This window comes from Triticum urartu, chromosome 3 (assembly GCF_003073215.2).
Source record: "Triticum urartu cultivar G1812 chromosome 3, Tu2.1, whole genome shotgun sequence".
Taxonomy (NCBI): domain Eukaryota; kingdom Viridiplantae; phylum Streptophyta; class Magnoliopsida; order Poales; family Poaceae; genus Triticum; species Triticum urartu.
Window position 1 is genome coordinate 478,141,165 of NC_053024.1, and position 15,241 is coordinate 478,156,405.

Below are 15,241 nucleotides of genomic sequence, written 5' to 3' on the forward strand. Positions count from 1 at the left end.
CGCAATCGCCGTCAGGCTGCTCGCCGACAGACTCCCAACCTTCGCCATTGACCTAGCTCATCGTTGGTCAAATTGCGACGAGGCAAGCCACCCCTAGCCCAACCACCGCCACCATTCATCAGCTGCCCCACGACGAACCTCCTGGACATCTTCTACACACCTAGACACCATGGGAACACCAAGTTCGTCGGAGCCCGGAACTCAATGCCTTTGCCGAAGAAGCTCTAGTGAGCCCTGTCATCCATTTGATTGCTCACCTTCTCCATTTGTCTTCTAGTGCTCGCGCTCTTCTTCTGACATTTTGGTTCACCCCATTTCGCCTAGAAACAAGCACGCGTCGACACCCGAAGCTTGTCGTCATCGCACACTACTCCGGCGACCCTGCACTGACGTCTCCGTCACCCCTGAGGACCGCCAAGGCCAACTACATCACCACCATTGACCATGTCGTCCGTTTGTTCCCTCCGCGACGCCTAAGACCCCCTCAAGCTCCATAACCGTCGAGTCCAAGTGACGGTGTCCTGGACTAGGGGGTACTCACCACGTCATCTCCCGATATGTTAGATTGGGCCGAGGACCCCCATGGCCGTATACTCATGGGCCAGTTCGGATAGCTGCCGCATACATGGAAGATTCCTCAAGACTTGGTGATCAAGACAAGGACTCCTCCCCACCGGCGTATTCGGCTAGGACTCTTGTTATCCTAGGCCTCTGGTGCATTATATAAACCGAGGCCAGGCTAGTCGATAGATCATATACATACGATCATACCATAGGCTAGCTTCTAGGGTTTAGCCTCTCCGATCTCGTGGTAGATCAACTCTTGTACTACTCATATTATCAAGAATAAATCAAGCAGGACGTAGGGTTTTACCTCCATCAAGAGGGCTCGAACCTGGGTAAAACATCGTGTCCCCTGCCTTCTATTACCATCGATCCTAGACGCACAGTTCCGGACCCCCTATTCGAGATCCGCTGGTTTTGACACCGACATTGGTGCTTTCATTGAGAGTTCCGCTGTGTGATCAGCAAAAGGATCAATGGCTCACCCTCAGGTCAACTGCGACGCCGACATCTTCATCGCCGGCTCGACTGGTCACCTTGGCTCGACCGAGAACCGTGCTCCATCTCCGATCGTCATGTTCGGATGGGGGCCTTCTTCAACATCAACTCCAATCTCTATCATGATCACAGAGGAATCATCCATGGAGCTCGAGGGCTCAACGTCAACATTGCCCTCGGGCGGCCGTGCTGTTTTTATGGACAACGAACTTGTATTCGCCGCCACCACCTCCTCGAGCGTCGGTTTGACGATTGCTTCAGTGGAATAGTGCGGGATTACGTCTACAACATCCATGCAAAATTTCGTCGAGTTCCGATGGAGGAATCTCCGACAATCTACGATATACCGGAGCCCTGTCAAATCTGGACGGGAATCTGGACGAGTTTAGGGCGTGGCTGAAGGAAATATGCCCTAGAGGCAATAATAAAGTTATTATTTATTTCCTTATATCATGATAAATGTTTATTATTCATGCTAGAATTGTATTAACCGGAAACATAATACATGTGTGAATACATAGACAAACAGAGTGTCACTAGTATGCCTCTACTTGACTAGCTCGTTGATCAAAGATGGTTATGTTTCCTAACCATAGACATGAGTTGTCATTTGATTAACGGGATCACATCATTAGGAATAATGATGTGATTGACTTGACCCATTCCGTTAGCATAGCACTTGATCATTTAGTTTATTGCTATTGCTTTCTTCATAACTTATACATGTTCCTATGACTATGAGATTATGCAACTCCCATTTACCGGAGGAACACTTTGTGTGCTACCAAACGTCACAACGTAACTGGGTGATTATAAAGGTGCTCTACAGGTGTCTCCGAAGGTACTTGTTGGGTTGGCGTATTTCGAGATTAGGATTTGTCACTCTGATTGTCGGAGAGGTATCTCTGGGCCCTCTCGGTAATGCACATCACCTAAAGCCTTGCAAGCATTGCAACTAATGAGTTAGTTGGGAGATGATGTATTACGTAATGAGTAAAGAGACTTGCCGGTAACGAGATTGAACTAGGTATTGAGATACCGACGATCGAATCTCGGGCAAGTAACATACCGATGACAAAGGGAACAACGTATGTTGTTATGCGGTCTGACTGATAAAGATCTTCGTAGAATATGTGGGAGCCAATATGAGCATCCAGGTTCCGCTATTGGTTATTGACCGGAGACGTGTCTCGGTCATGTCTACATTGTTCTCGAACCCGTAGGGTCCGCACGCTTAATGTTACGATGAAAGTTTCATTATGAGTTTACATATTTTGATGTACCGAAGGTTGTTCGGAGTCCCGGATGTGATCACAGACTTGACGAGGAGTCTCGAAATGGTCGAGACATAAAGATTGATATATTGGACGACTATATTTGGACACCGGAAAGGTTCCAGGTGAGATTGGGACAATACTGGATCACCGGGAGGTTATCGGAACCCCCCGGGAGGTATATGGGCCTTATTGGGCCTTAGTGGAAAGGAGGGGAAAGGAGCAAGGGAGGGGGCGCGCCCCCCAAGCCCAATCCTAATTGGGAGGGGGCCCGGCCCCCCTTTCCTTCCTCCCTCCTTCCTCTTCCTTCCCCCTCCTACTCCTAATAGGAAAAAGGGGAGTCCTACTCCCGGTGGGAGTTGGACTCCCCCTAGGGCGCGCCACCCTCCTTGGCCGCCCCCCTCCTCCACTCCTTTATATACGGAGGCAGGGGGCACCCCATAGACACAATAGTTGATCATTGATCTCTTAGCCGTGTGCGGTGCCCCCCTCCACCATAGTCCTCGATAATATTGTAGCGGTGCTTAGGCGAAGCCCTGCGACGGTAAAACATCAAGATCGTCACCACGCCGTCGTGCTGACGGAACTCATCCCCGACACTTTGCTGGATCGGAGTCCGGGGATCGTCATCGAGCTGAACGTGTGCTAGAACTCGGAGGTGCCGTAGTTTCGGTGCTTGATCGGTCGGGCCGTGAAGACGTACGACTACATCAACCGCGTTGTGCTAACGCTTCCGCTTCCGGTCTACGAGGGTACATAGACAACACTCTCCCTTCTTGTTGCTATGCATCACCATGATCTTGCGTGTGCGTAGGAATTTTTTTGAAATTACTACGTTCCCCAACAGTGGCATCCGAGCCTAGGTTTTATGTGTTGATGTTATATGCACGAGTAGAACACAAGTGAGTTGTGGGCGATATAAGTCATACTGCTTACCAGCATGTCATACTTTGGTTCGGCGGTATTGTTGGATGAAGCGGCCCGGACCGACATTACGCGTACGCTTACGCGAGACTGGTTCTACCGACGTGCTTTGCACACAGGTGGCTGGCGGGTGTCAGTTTCTCCAACTTTAGTTGAACCAAGTGTGGCTACGCCCGGTCCTTGCGAAGGTTAAAACAGCACCAACTTGACAAACTATCGTTGTGGTTTTGATGCGTAGGTAACAACGGTTCTTGCTAAGCCGTAGCAGCCACGTAAAACTTGCAACAACAAAGTAGAGGACGTCTAACTTGTTTTTGCAGGGCATGTTGTGATGTGATATGGTCAAGACATGATGCTAAATTTTATTGTATGAGATGATCATGTTTTGTAACCGAGTTATCGGCAACTGGCAGGAGCCATATGGTTGTCGCTTTATTGTATGCAATGTAATCGCGCTGTAGTGCTTTACTTTATCACTAAGCGGTAGCGATAGTCGTGGAAGCATAAGATTGGCGAGACGACAACGATGCTACGATGGAGATCAAGGTGTCACGCCGGTGACGATGGTGATTATGACGGTACTTTGGAGATGAAGATCACAAGTACAAGATGATGATGGCCATATCATATCACTTATATTGATTGCATGTGATGTTTATATTTTATGCATCTTATCTTGCTTTGATTGGCGGTAGCATTATAAGATAATCTCTCACTAAATTTCAAGATAAAAGTGTTCTCCCTGAGTATGCACTGTTGCCAAAGTTCGTCGTGCCCAGACACCACGTGATGATCGGGTGTGATAAGCTCTACGTCCATCTACAACGGGCCAGTTTTGCACACGCAGAATACTCAGGTTAAACTTGACGAGCCTAGCATATGCAGATATGGCCTTGAAACACTGAGACCAAAAGGTCGAGCGTGAATCATATAGTAGATATGATCAACATAAGTGATGTTCACCATTGAAAGCTACTCCATTTCACGTGATGATCGGTTATGGTTTAGTTGATTTGGATCATGTGGTCACTTAGAGGATTAGAGGGATGTCTATCTAAGTGGAAGTTCTTAAGTAATATGATTAATTGAACTTTAATTTATTATGAACTTAGTCCTGGTAGTATTAGCATATCTATGTTGTAGATCAATAGCTCGCGTTTAGCTCCCCTGTTTTATTTTTGATATGTTCCTAGAGAAAACTAAGTTGAAAGATGTTAGTAGCAATGATGCGGATTGGATCCGTGATCTGAGGTTTATCCTCATTGCTGCACAGAAGAATTATGTCTTTGATGCACCGCTAGGTGACAAACCTATTGCAGGAGCAGATGCAGATGTTATGAACATTTGGCTAGCTCAATGTGATGACTACTTGATAGTTTAGTGCACCATGCTTAACAGCTTAGAATCAGGACTTCAAAGACATTTTGAATGTCATGGACCGTATGAGATGTTCCAGGAGTTCAAGTTAATATTTCAAGCAAATACCCGAGTTGAGAGATATGAAGTCTCCAACAAGTTCTATAGCTAAAAAGATGGAGGAGAATAGCTCAAGCAGTGAGCATGTGCTCAGATTGTCTGGGTACTACAATCGCTTGAATCAAGTGGGAGTTAATCTTCCAGATAAAATAGTGATTGATAGAATTCTCTAGTCACCATCACCAAGTTAATAGAACTTCGTGATGAACTATAATATGCAAGGGATAACGGAAACGATTCCCAAGCTTTTCGTGATGCTGAAATCAATGAAGGTAGAAATCAAGAAAAATATCAAGTGTTGATGGTAGACAAGACCACTAGTTTCAAGAAAGGGATAAAGGGAAGAAGGGGAACTTCAAGAAGAACGACAAACAAGTTGCTGCTCAAGTGAAGAAACCCAAGTCTGGACCTAAGCCTGAGACTAAGTGCTTCTACTGCAAAGGGACTGGTCACTAGAAGCGGAACTACCCCAAGTATTTGGCGGATAAGAAGGATGGTAAAGTGAACAAAGGTATATTTGATATACAGATTATTGATGTGTATTTTACTAGTGTTCGTAGCAACCCCTCGGTATTTGATACTGGTTCAGTTGCTAAGAGTAGTAACTCGAAATGGGAGTTGCAGAATGAACATAGACTAGTTAAGGGTGAAGTGACGATGTGTGTTGGAAGTGGTTCCAAGATTGATATGATCATCATCGCACACTCCCTATACTTTTGGGATTAGTGTTGAACCTAAATAAGTGTTATTTGGTGTTTCCGTTGAGCATGAATATGATTTGATCATGTTTATTGCAATACGGTTATTCATTTAAATAAGAGAATAAATTGTTGTTCTGTTTACATGAATAAAACCTTATATGGTTACACACCCAATGAAAATGGTTCGTTGGATCTCGATCGTAGTGATACACATATTCATAATATTGAAACCAAAAGATGCAAAGTTAATAATGATGGTGCAACTTATGTGTGGCACTGCCGTTTAGGTCATATTGGTGTAAAGCGCATGAAGAAAATCCATGCTGATGGGCTTTTGGAATCACTTGATTATGAATCAGTTGATGCTTGCGAACCATGCCTCATGGGCAAGATGACTAAGACTCCGTTCTCCAGAACAATGGAGCGAGCAACAGATTTGTTGGAAATCATACATACTGATGTATGTGGTCCGATGAATATTGAGGCTCATGGCAGGTATCATTATTTTCCGACCTTCACAGATGATTTGAGCAGATATGAGTATATCTACTTGATGAAACACAAGTCTGAAACATTTGAAAAGTTCAAAGAATTTCAGAGTGAAGTGGAAAATCATCGTGACAAGAAAATAAGGTTTCTACGATATGATCGCAGAAGTAAAATAATTGAGTTACGAGTTTGGCCTTCAGTTAAAACAATGTGAAATAGTTTCACTACTCACGCCACCTGGAACACCATAGTGTAATGGTGTGTCCGAACGTCATAACCGTACTTTATTAGATATGGTGCGATCTATGATGTCTCTTACCGATCTACCACTATCGTTTTGGGGTTATGCATTAGAGACAGCTGCATTCATGTTAAATAGGGCACCATCTAAATCCGTTGAGACGACACCGTATGAACTATGGTTTGGCAAGAAATCTAAGCTGTCGTTTCTTAAAGTTTGAGGTTGCAATGCTTATGTGAAAAAGTTTCAACCTGATAAGCTCTAACCCAAATCGGAGAAGTGCGTCTTCATAGGATACCCAAAAGAAAATGTTGGGTACACCTTCTATCATAGATCCGAAGGCAATATATTCGTTGCTTTGAATGGATCCTTTCTAGAAAAGGAGTTTCTCTCGAAAGAAGTGAATGGGAGGAAAATAGAACTTGATGAGGTAACTGTACCTGCTCCCTTATTGGAAAGTAGTTCATCACAGAAATCTGTTCCTGTGACTACTATACCGATTAGTGAGGAAGCTAATGATGATGATCATGTAACTTCAGATCAATTTACTACCGAACCTCATAGGTAAACCAGAGTGAGATCCGCACCAGAGTGGTACGGTAATCCTGTTCTGGAGGTCATGTTACTTGACCATGACGAGCCTACGAACTATGAGGAAGCAATGATGAGCCCAGATTCCGCGAAATGGCTTGAGGCCATGAAATCTGAGATGAGATCCATGTATGAGAACAAAGTATGGACTTTGATTGACTTGCCCAATGATCGTGAGCCATTGAGATTAAATGGATCTTCAAGAGGAAGACGGACGCTGATAGTAGTGTTACTATCTACAAAGCTAGAATTGTCGCAAAAAGGTTTTCGACAAGTTCAAGGTGTTGACTACGATGAGATTTTCTCACTCGTATCTATGCTTAAGTCTGTCCAAATCATGTTAGCAATTGCCGCATTTTATGAAATCTGGCAAATGGATAAACAAAACTGCATTCCTTAATGGATTTATTAAAGAAGAGTTGTATATGATGCAACCAGAAGGTTTTGTCAATCCTAAAGGTACTAACAAAATATGCAAGCTCCAGCGATCCATCTATGGACTGGTGCAAGCATCTCGGAGTTGGAATATACGCTTTGATAAGTTGATCAAAGCATATAGTTTTATACAGACTTGCGGTGAAGCCTGTATTTACAAGAAAGTGAGTGGGAGCACTACAACATTTCTGATAAGTATATGTGTATGACATATTGTTGATCGGAAATAATGTAGAATTATTCTGCAAAGCATAAAGGAGTGTTCGAAAGGAGTTTTTCAAAGAAAGACCTCGGTGAAGCTGCTTACATATTGAGCATCAAGATCTATAGAGATAGATCAAGACGCTTGATAAATTTTTCAATGAGTACATACCTTAACAAGTTTTTGAAGTAGTTCAAAATGGAACAATCAAAGAAAGAGTTCTTGCCTGTGTTACAAGGTGTGAAATTGAGTAAGACTCAAAGACCGACCACGGCAGAAGATAGAGAGAGAATGAAAGTCATTCCCTATGCTTCAGCCATATGTTCTATAAAGTATGCCATGCTGTGTACCAGACCTATTGTATACCCTGCCCTGAGTTTGGCAAGGGAGTACAATAGTGATCTAGGAGTAGATCACTGGACATTGGTCAAAATTATCCTTAGTGGAATAAGGATATGTTTCTCGATTATGGAGATGACAAAAGGTTCGTCGTAAAGGGTTACATCGATGCAAGTTTTGACACTGATCCAGATGACTCAAAATCTCAATCTGGATACATATTTAAAGTGGGAGCAGTTAGATAGAGTAGCTCCGTGCAGAGCATTGTTGACTCAGAAATTTGCAAAATACTTACGGATCTGAATGTGGCAGACCCGTTGACTAAACTTCTCTCACAAGCAAAACATGATCACACCTTAGTACTCTTTGGGTGTTAATCACATAGCGATGTGAACTAGATTATTGACTCTAGTAAACCCTTTGGGTGTTGGTCACATGTCGATGTGAACTATAGGTGTTAATCACATGGTGATGTGAACTATTGGTGTTAAATCACATGGAGATGTGAACTAGATTATTGACTCTAGTGCAAGTGGGAGACTGAAGGAAATATGCCCTAGAGTCAATAATAAAGTTATTATTTATTTCCTTATATCATGATAAATGTTTATTATTCATGCTAGAATTGTATTAACCGGAAACATAATACATGTGTGAATACATAGACAAACAGAGTGTCACTAGTATGCCTCTACTTGACTAGCTCGTTGATCAAAGATGGTAATGTTTCCTAACCATAGACATGAGTTGTCATTTGATTAATGGGATCACATCACTAGGAAGAATGATGTGATTGACTTGACCCATTCCGTTAGCATAGCACTTGATCGTTTAGTTTATTGCTATTGCTTTCTTCATAACTTATACATGTTCCTATGACTATGAGATTATGCAACTCCCATTTACCGGAGGAACACTTTGTGTGCTACCAAACGTCACAACGTAAATGGGTGATTATAAAGGTGCTCTACAGGTGTCTCCGAAGGTACTTGTTGGGTTGGAGTATTTCGAGATTAGGATTTGTCACTCCGATTGTTGGAGAGGTATCTCTGGGCCCTCTCGGTAATGCACATCACCTAAAGCCTTGCAAGCATTGCAACTAATGAGTTAGTTGCGAGATGATGTATTACGAAACGAGTAAAGAGACTTGCCGGTAACGAGATTGAACTAGGTATTGAGATACCGACGATCGAATCTCGGGCAAGTAACATACCGATGACAAAGGGAACAACGTATGTTGTTATGCGGTTTGGCCGATAAAGATCTTCATAGAATATGTGGGAGCCAATATGAGCATCCAGGTTCCGCTATTGGTTATTGACCGGAGATGTGTCTCGGTCATGTCTACATTGTTCTCGAACCCGTAGGGTCTGCACGCTTAACGTTACGATGACAGTTTCATTATGAGTTTATATATTTTGATGTACCGAAGGTTGTTCGGAGTCCCGGATGTGATCACGGACTTGACGAGGAGTCTCGAAATGGTCGAGACATAAAGATCGATATATTCGACGACTATATTTGGACACCAGAAAGGTTCCGGGTGAGATTGGGACAATACCGGATCACCGGGAGGTTATCGGAACCCCCCGGGATGTATATGGGCCTTATTGGGCCTTAATGGAAAGGAGGGGAAAGGAGCAAGGGAGGGGGCGCGCCCCCCAAGCCCAATCCGAATTGGGAGGGGGCCCGGCCCCCCTTTCCTTCCTCCCTCCTTCCTCTTCCTTCCCTCTCCTACACCTAATAGGAAAAAGGGGAGTCCTACTCCCGGTGGGAGTTGGACTCCCCCTAGGGCGCGCCACCCTCCTTGGACGGCCCCTCCTCCACTCCTTTATAATCGGAGGCAGGGGGCACCCCATAGACACAACAGTTGATCATTGATCTCTTAGCCGTGTGCGGTGCCCCCCTCCACCATAGTCCTCGATAATATTGTAGCGGTGCTTAGGTGAAGCCCTGTGACGGTAAAACATCAAGATCATCACCACGCCGTCATGCTAACGGAACTCATCCCCGACACTTTGCTGGATCGGAGTCCGGGGATCGTCATCGAGCTGAACGTGTGCTAGAACTCGGAGGTGCCGTAGTTTCGGTGCTTGATCGGTCGGGCCGTGAAGACGTACGACTACATCAACCGCGTTGTGCTAACGCTTCCGCTTCCGGTCTACGAGGGTATGTAGACAACACTCTCCCTTCTCGTTGCTATGCATCACCATGATCTTGCGTGTGCGTAGGAATTTTTTGAAATTACTACGTTCCCCAAGAGTTGCCTCCAGAGCCCAGCTCGGAGGTCCTTTGGAAGATCCAGCCGTTCATATACTGCGGAATTCCCATATCTACCACCCCTCCAAATTTCAGCTCGATCCGACGGTTCAAACTCCGGGAACCTTCAGATGAGTGGACCAATTTTCGGATCTGTTTTCTGCGCGAATACGGATCCGACCCGAATTCATGTTTCTTTGTGAACGTGATATTGGACAACCTTTTTAGAGGAATTCTCTTCTAGGGTATTGTGCATTGTTTTTAAACACGTGCCCGTAAATTTTTAAGCCTCCCCTGAGGTCATCTTCATCATCATGCTGGTGTCAAACCAGTCCGGCAATATTGCTCCAAGGCTGCCGACCTGCGCTAGACACGTCGTCACTTTGTTGAGCAGAGCTCAAATTCTTCGGATCATCATCTCGGCAAGCTGAACAAGAGTCCGGCATCGCGAAGGATAAATCATCACCAACATCTCCACCCCACAGATTACACGGAGCGGGCATACCGGCATCACCGCACGGTCACTTCATCAAGCCGGCATCGACCATGTCACGACCTGCATCGGCAGGGCCGCACTATTGGTCCTTCAAGCCAGTGTCTGTCACGCCGACCTACTTCAACTCATCGGCTGACATCGAGGCTTCGACATCTCGGCTGGACCGGGGGCTTCGCCATCTCTTCATCAACCTACTCCGGAGACTTCGGCATCACTAGCCGTCCAGCTCCGTCACGTTAGCTGGACCGAGGGCTTTGCCTCGGCGAGCCAACCTTTGCCAGCATCGCCATACCGTCGCTTTATCGCCCATCAGGCAATGGGTGTGCGGATCGAGTCCCAATTTTCGGAATCACCTTTCTTCGGATTGCTACAACGAATAAACCAGGTGCTATTAATCCTAGTATTTTTTGCTTGTTCGGGTTCATTTTTCCCAAGGAATTATTACTCTGATTTGTTCATCATATGTACACAGGTCTATCAAATGATGGCCACATTAACGACGGTCGCATGGTGGTTCGGTCAGTTTCCGTACATGGTCCGGCGAGCGCCGCATCCGGAACTCGGACCGACCTGTGAATTTAGGCTTTGCCACGCCTTTACCTCATCACGCCGATGCCCTGCACCGACATTGACTTCGGCGCCAGGCCATATTTCTTTTATTACTCACTTTGCATAAATTATTTATTATGCAATGATTTTTTTAATTATTATTATTACTATTATCTCCGGTTTGCACCATTTTTTGTGCACAGGAAAATGATCCGGGTTGGGCAGTATCGTCAACTCGGCGTACTGACATACCTCGTCACCTCGGCTGGACGAGGGGCTTCGTCAACACTTCATTACCCCATGCCAGGGACTTCGGCATCACTCTGCCGGCCCGCATTGACCGTGCCATGTCACCACTTCGGAGTGCCGAGCTCTTTGCTCCGCCACCTTGGGACCGACTTGGGGGATGGAACCTTGTCCCGCATCAAGCTCGGGTCGTGTCATCAATACCGAACACATTAACCAGCTAAGTTGCCTTCATGCTCAAAGTTTTAAATTTTTAACTTGTGTTCGGTTCGACCAAGCATTATACCTTTTTGAAAAAAGGTGCTTGTAAAAAATTTCCTTGTCCAAATTTTGTTTGTGACGCACAAATTCAAATACCCCATTTATTTGGGGGCTTCCTTTATGAAGCTTTTCCTCTTGCATATGACTATACTTGTATGGCTTCGTTCCTTGTTCGTGTATTATGCCACAATATGCACCATATTGACTTAAGGGATTTGCAAGATGGGTTGCCTGGCTCCTGTGCTTACCCCTACGTTCCCGATTGTTCGGCTAGGGAGTAAAGGGAGCACCTCTGCGATTGTCACGACCGGGTCCTCCGAGCTCTGACCTCAGACTGGGTGAAGCCGAAAGCTAGCGCTCTTATTGTTTTCAATCATGGTCGGCACACAATGGAACTCATGAGTACAAAAAATCTATTGCACAAGTCTCATAGTAATAATGAGCACCGAAGAAAGGTATCGGTGGGGGTACTATTTTCTTCGAAGATGCTTCTTAAACTTCGTCTGTAATATAGCATAAGTTCCCTGAGCGCGCTTTTTCTGTTACAGCCTTATGGCCCGGTTGCCTTGTTATCGGAAACACTGTTGATATTATTGACAGGTGGAGTACATAACACTTTTCGGTCCTTGACCGAAGAGGGAGAAGCCGACGGTCGGTTAAGATGCGTTTAAAGTTCGGGTGAACAAAGATATGATATTAGTACTTCGGTACATACAATCATTATACATAAAATTCTTTTATCCAAGTCACTTGGGGGCTCTTAAATTTATATGAGCTGTTTTATAATAAGTGTTCTTCTTCTTAGTCGTTGCAAAGTTTTTATTACTATTATTATTTATCACTCCTTTTTTCGACACGAGTGTGTGGTCACTAGCCGGGGAGCCTAATTTCTCTCTCAAAGCCGCTAAAGTTTAGTTTGCTAAATTGACCTAATGAGAAGTACTCCGCCCTCGGGATAGGAGGTTGAAGCCGTAGGCTGACCCGCTTGAAGTCTTGAGATAGGATGTGTCATGTTAAAGCACGACAGAAGCACTTTTTTCTAAGGCCAATTTTCGGATTGGCACCAAACACTTGATCTTGTTCGGATGTCATGTTTTTATTGACGTTTTTTGGTTTTCCAAGCTTATGGCACTTTTAAACTATTTGTGTGTTTTCAGCACAAGTCTCGCAGTGCAACGCCGGACACCTTTAGAGATTCGGCAAAAACATTCTCGGATATTGCTATATATGCATCGGTCTCGAATTGTGTCTTCGGTCAATAGTTGGGTTGCCCGGATCCTGCACTTGCTTCCTACGTTCCGCTTTGTTCGGCTAGGTGTGCAAAGGGAGAACCACTGCGAGTGTGCTTCCAGCTCACATGATTAAGCACCTCAGTGGAGAAAGCCAAAAACTGACTGTCACAATAAGCGTAAACTAGTCAGCGATCCAATGACTGTGTTAAATGATGGGCCATTCATAACAATGGCCGAAGTGTTTACGGCTTGACCTCGACTGTCGCCGAACACTACCGGGGGCTATTAACTGGCCTCCCAAACTAAATCCTCGATATTTTGCTCTTACATTAGAGCTGAGGTTTCATGATCATGCTTAGCATGACAACCCAAAGAAAGGAACCAATAGCGGGACTATTTTTTTGGAAGACATTTCTTATGTTAAACAGTAATATAACATATCTCTCTGTGTACCTTTGTTTATAAAACCGTATGGCCAGATTGCCTTGTTTGTCGTAAATCTTTGCCCTCATAAAGGCTTTATAAAGTAGGACAAACACTCCTCGACTACTGGCTGAGGAGGTGGAAGCCGATGGTCGGTCAACAAAGTTTTGTACAATGCGGATCCGAGCATTAATGATGTGACGTCCTTGGATACATAGAGTCATTACACATAATTTGTGATTTTACTATGGATATCGATCCTTAATTCGGCCACCCGTGCCCGCATTAAGGCTCGGGGGCTACTGGGCTTCCCGCTCATTATTTACAAATATTAAAGGGGCACATCGATTCCCTGATCTGGTGTTGCTACCCGACCAGTGTCTCGAGGGCTACTGCATTGCTTATTCAATGCAGAGAATTCAAAGTGCTCAGTGTTCGGCTTGACCGAACTATGCGCATACGCGTCTTCGGACAATAATAGGTACCATATGGACCTATCTGGCATCAAGCTAGTATATTGCGGCGACTTCTCATGACCCTCTCTCAGGGGCCCGTTCGCCGATCACTATTAACTCTAATATATTACACTGTGTTTTTTATTCCTATGTATCCTGCCGAGCTAGGAGTTGATCCTCAGGCCGATTTCGCGCATCGACCTGAGTCTCAGGGGCTACTGGGAACAGCAGTTTTATGCTTGCCTTCAGGTGCATCTCGGGTTTTAGACTGATACACACCTTGAGGGCTACTGGATATACATCGGCAGAGAATAAACTGCACCGGTTAAAAATATTCACAAAAAATCAGCCCACGGTCGGGGTGGTGCACCACCTTGGAAGCAGTCCGGCATAAAGCTCGGGCGCTAGTGGCTGGCTCCATAGAGGGCATTTCCAGCATTAAGCTCGGCTAAACTCCTTCAACTTTTTTGGACCAAGATGATCTATGACATCTTGGATATAGTCCGGCGTTGGAGCTTGGACACAGTCCGGCGTTGGAGCTTGGATACATTAGAGCTCGGAAGCAGTCCGACATTGGTGTTCGGCTGCAAAAGATACCTCGAATGCAGTCCGGCGTTAGAACTCGGACACAAGAGGACACTGCCTCCAGGGAACAACTTCAAACCCGAGGTGTGGCATAAAAATAACAAGGCATTGATAAAGGCCGGAAACTTAAAGGGGCTCCTCGGATACCCGACATGTAAACTCGTTGAATGCATTTCGGCGATCCTCAAGATCGAAGATGAGAAGATTTGTTGAACCAGTTTTCAAGACCGACAACCGAAGATGAAGAACAGTTCGGAAGAATCGAGGAGTGTCCCTAACTTGAAGACCGGTTCAGGGGGCTACTGACGGTGTCTTGGACTAGGGGGTACTCACCACGTCATCTCCCGATCTGTTAGATTGGGCCGAGGACCCCCATGGCCGTATACTCATGGGCCAGTTCGGATAGTTGCCGCATACATGGAAGATTCCTCAAGACTTGGTGATCAAGACAAGGACTCCTCCCCACCGGCATATTCGGCTAGGACTCTTGTTATCCTAGGCCTCTGGTGCATTATATAAACCGAGGCCAGGCTAGTCGATAGATCATATACATACGATCATACCATAGGCTAGCTTCTAGGGTTTAGCCTCTCCGATCTCATGGTAGATCAACTCTTGTACTGCTCATTTATCAAGAATAAATCAAGCAGGACGTAGGGTTTTACCTCCATCAAGAGGGCCCGAACCTGGGTAAAACATCGTGTCCCCTGCCTCCTGTTACCATCGATCCTAGACGCACAGTTCGGGACCCCCTACCCGAGATCCGCCAGTTTTGACACCAACACCAAGCCGCACGCCGCCATCCCTGGCGATTCCGGCGAGTCTCCGACGACCTAGCCACTGTGGTGAGCTTCGGTCAAACCCTAGCTATCCCATTTTGATCTAACGCGTTAGATTGGATCACTTAAACGAATCGGTACATGTTCTGTCAGGGGTGTCGTGCGACATATGCCAACGGATGGCTTATCATGGAGAGGGCTAATAATACGTCGCCGGTGCCA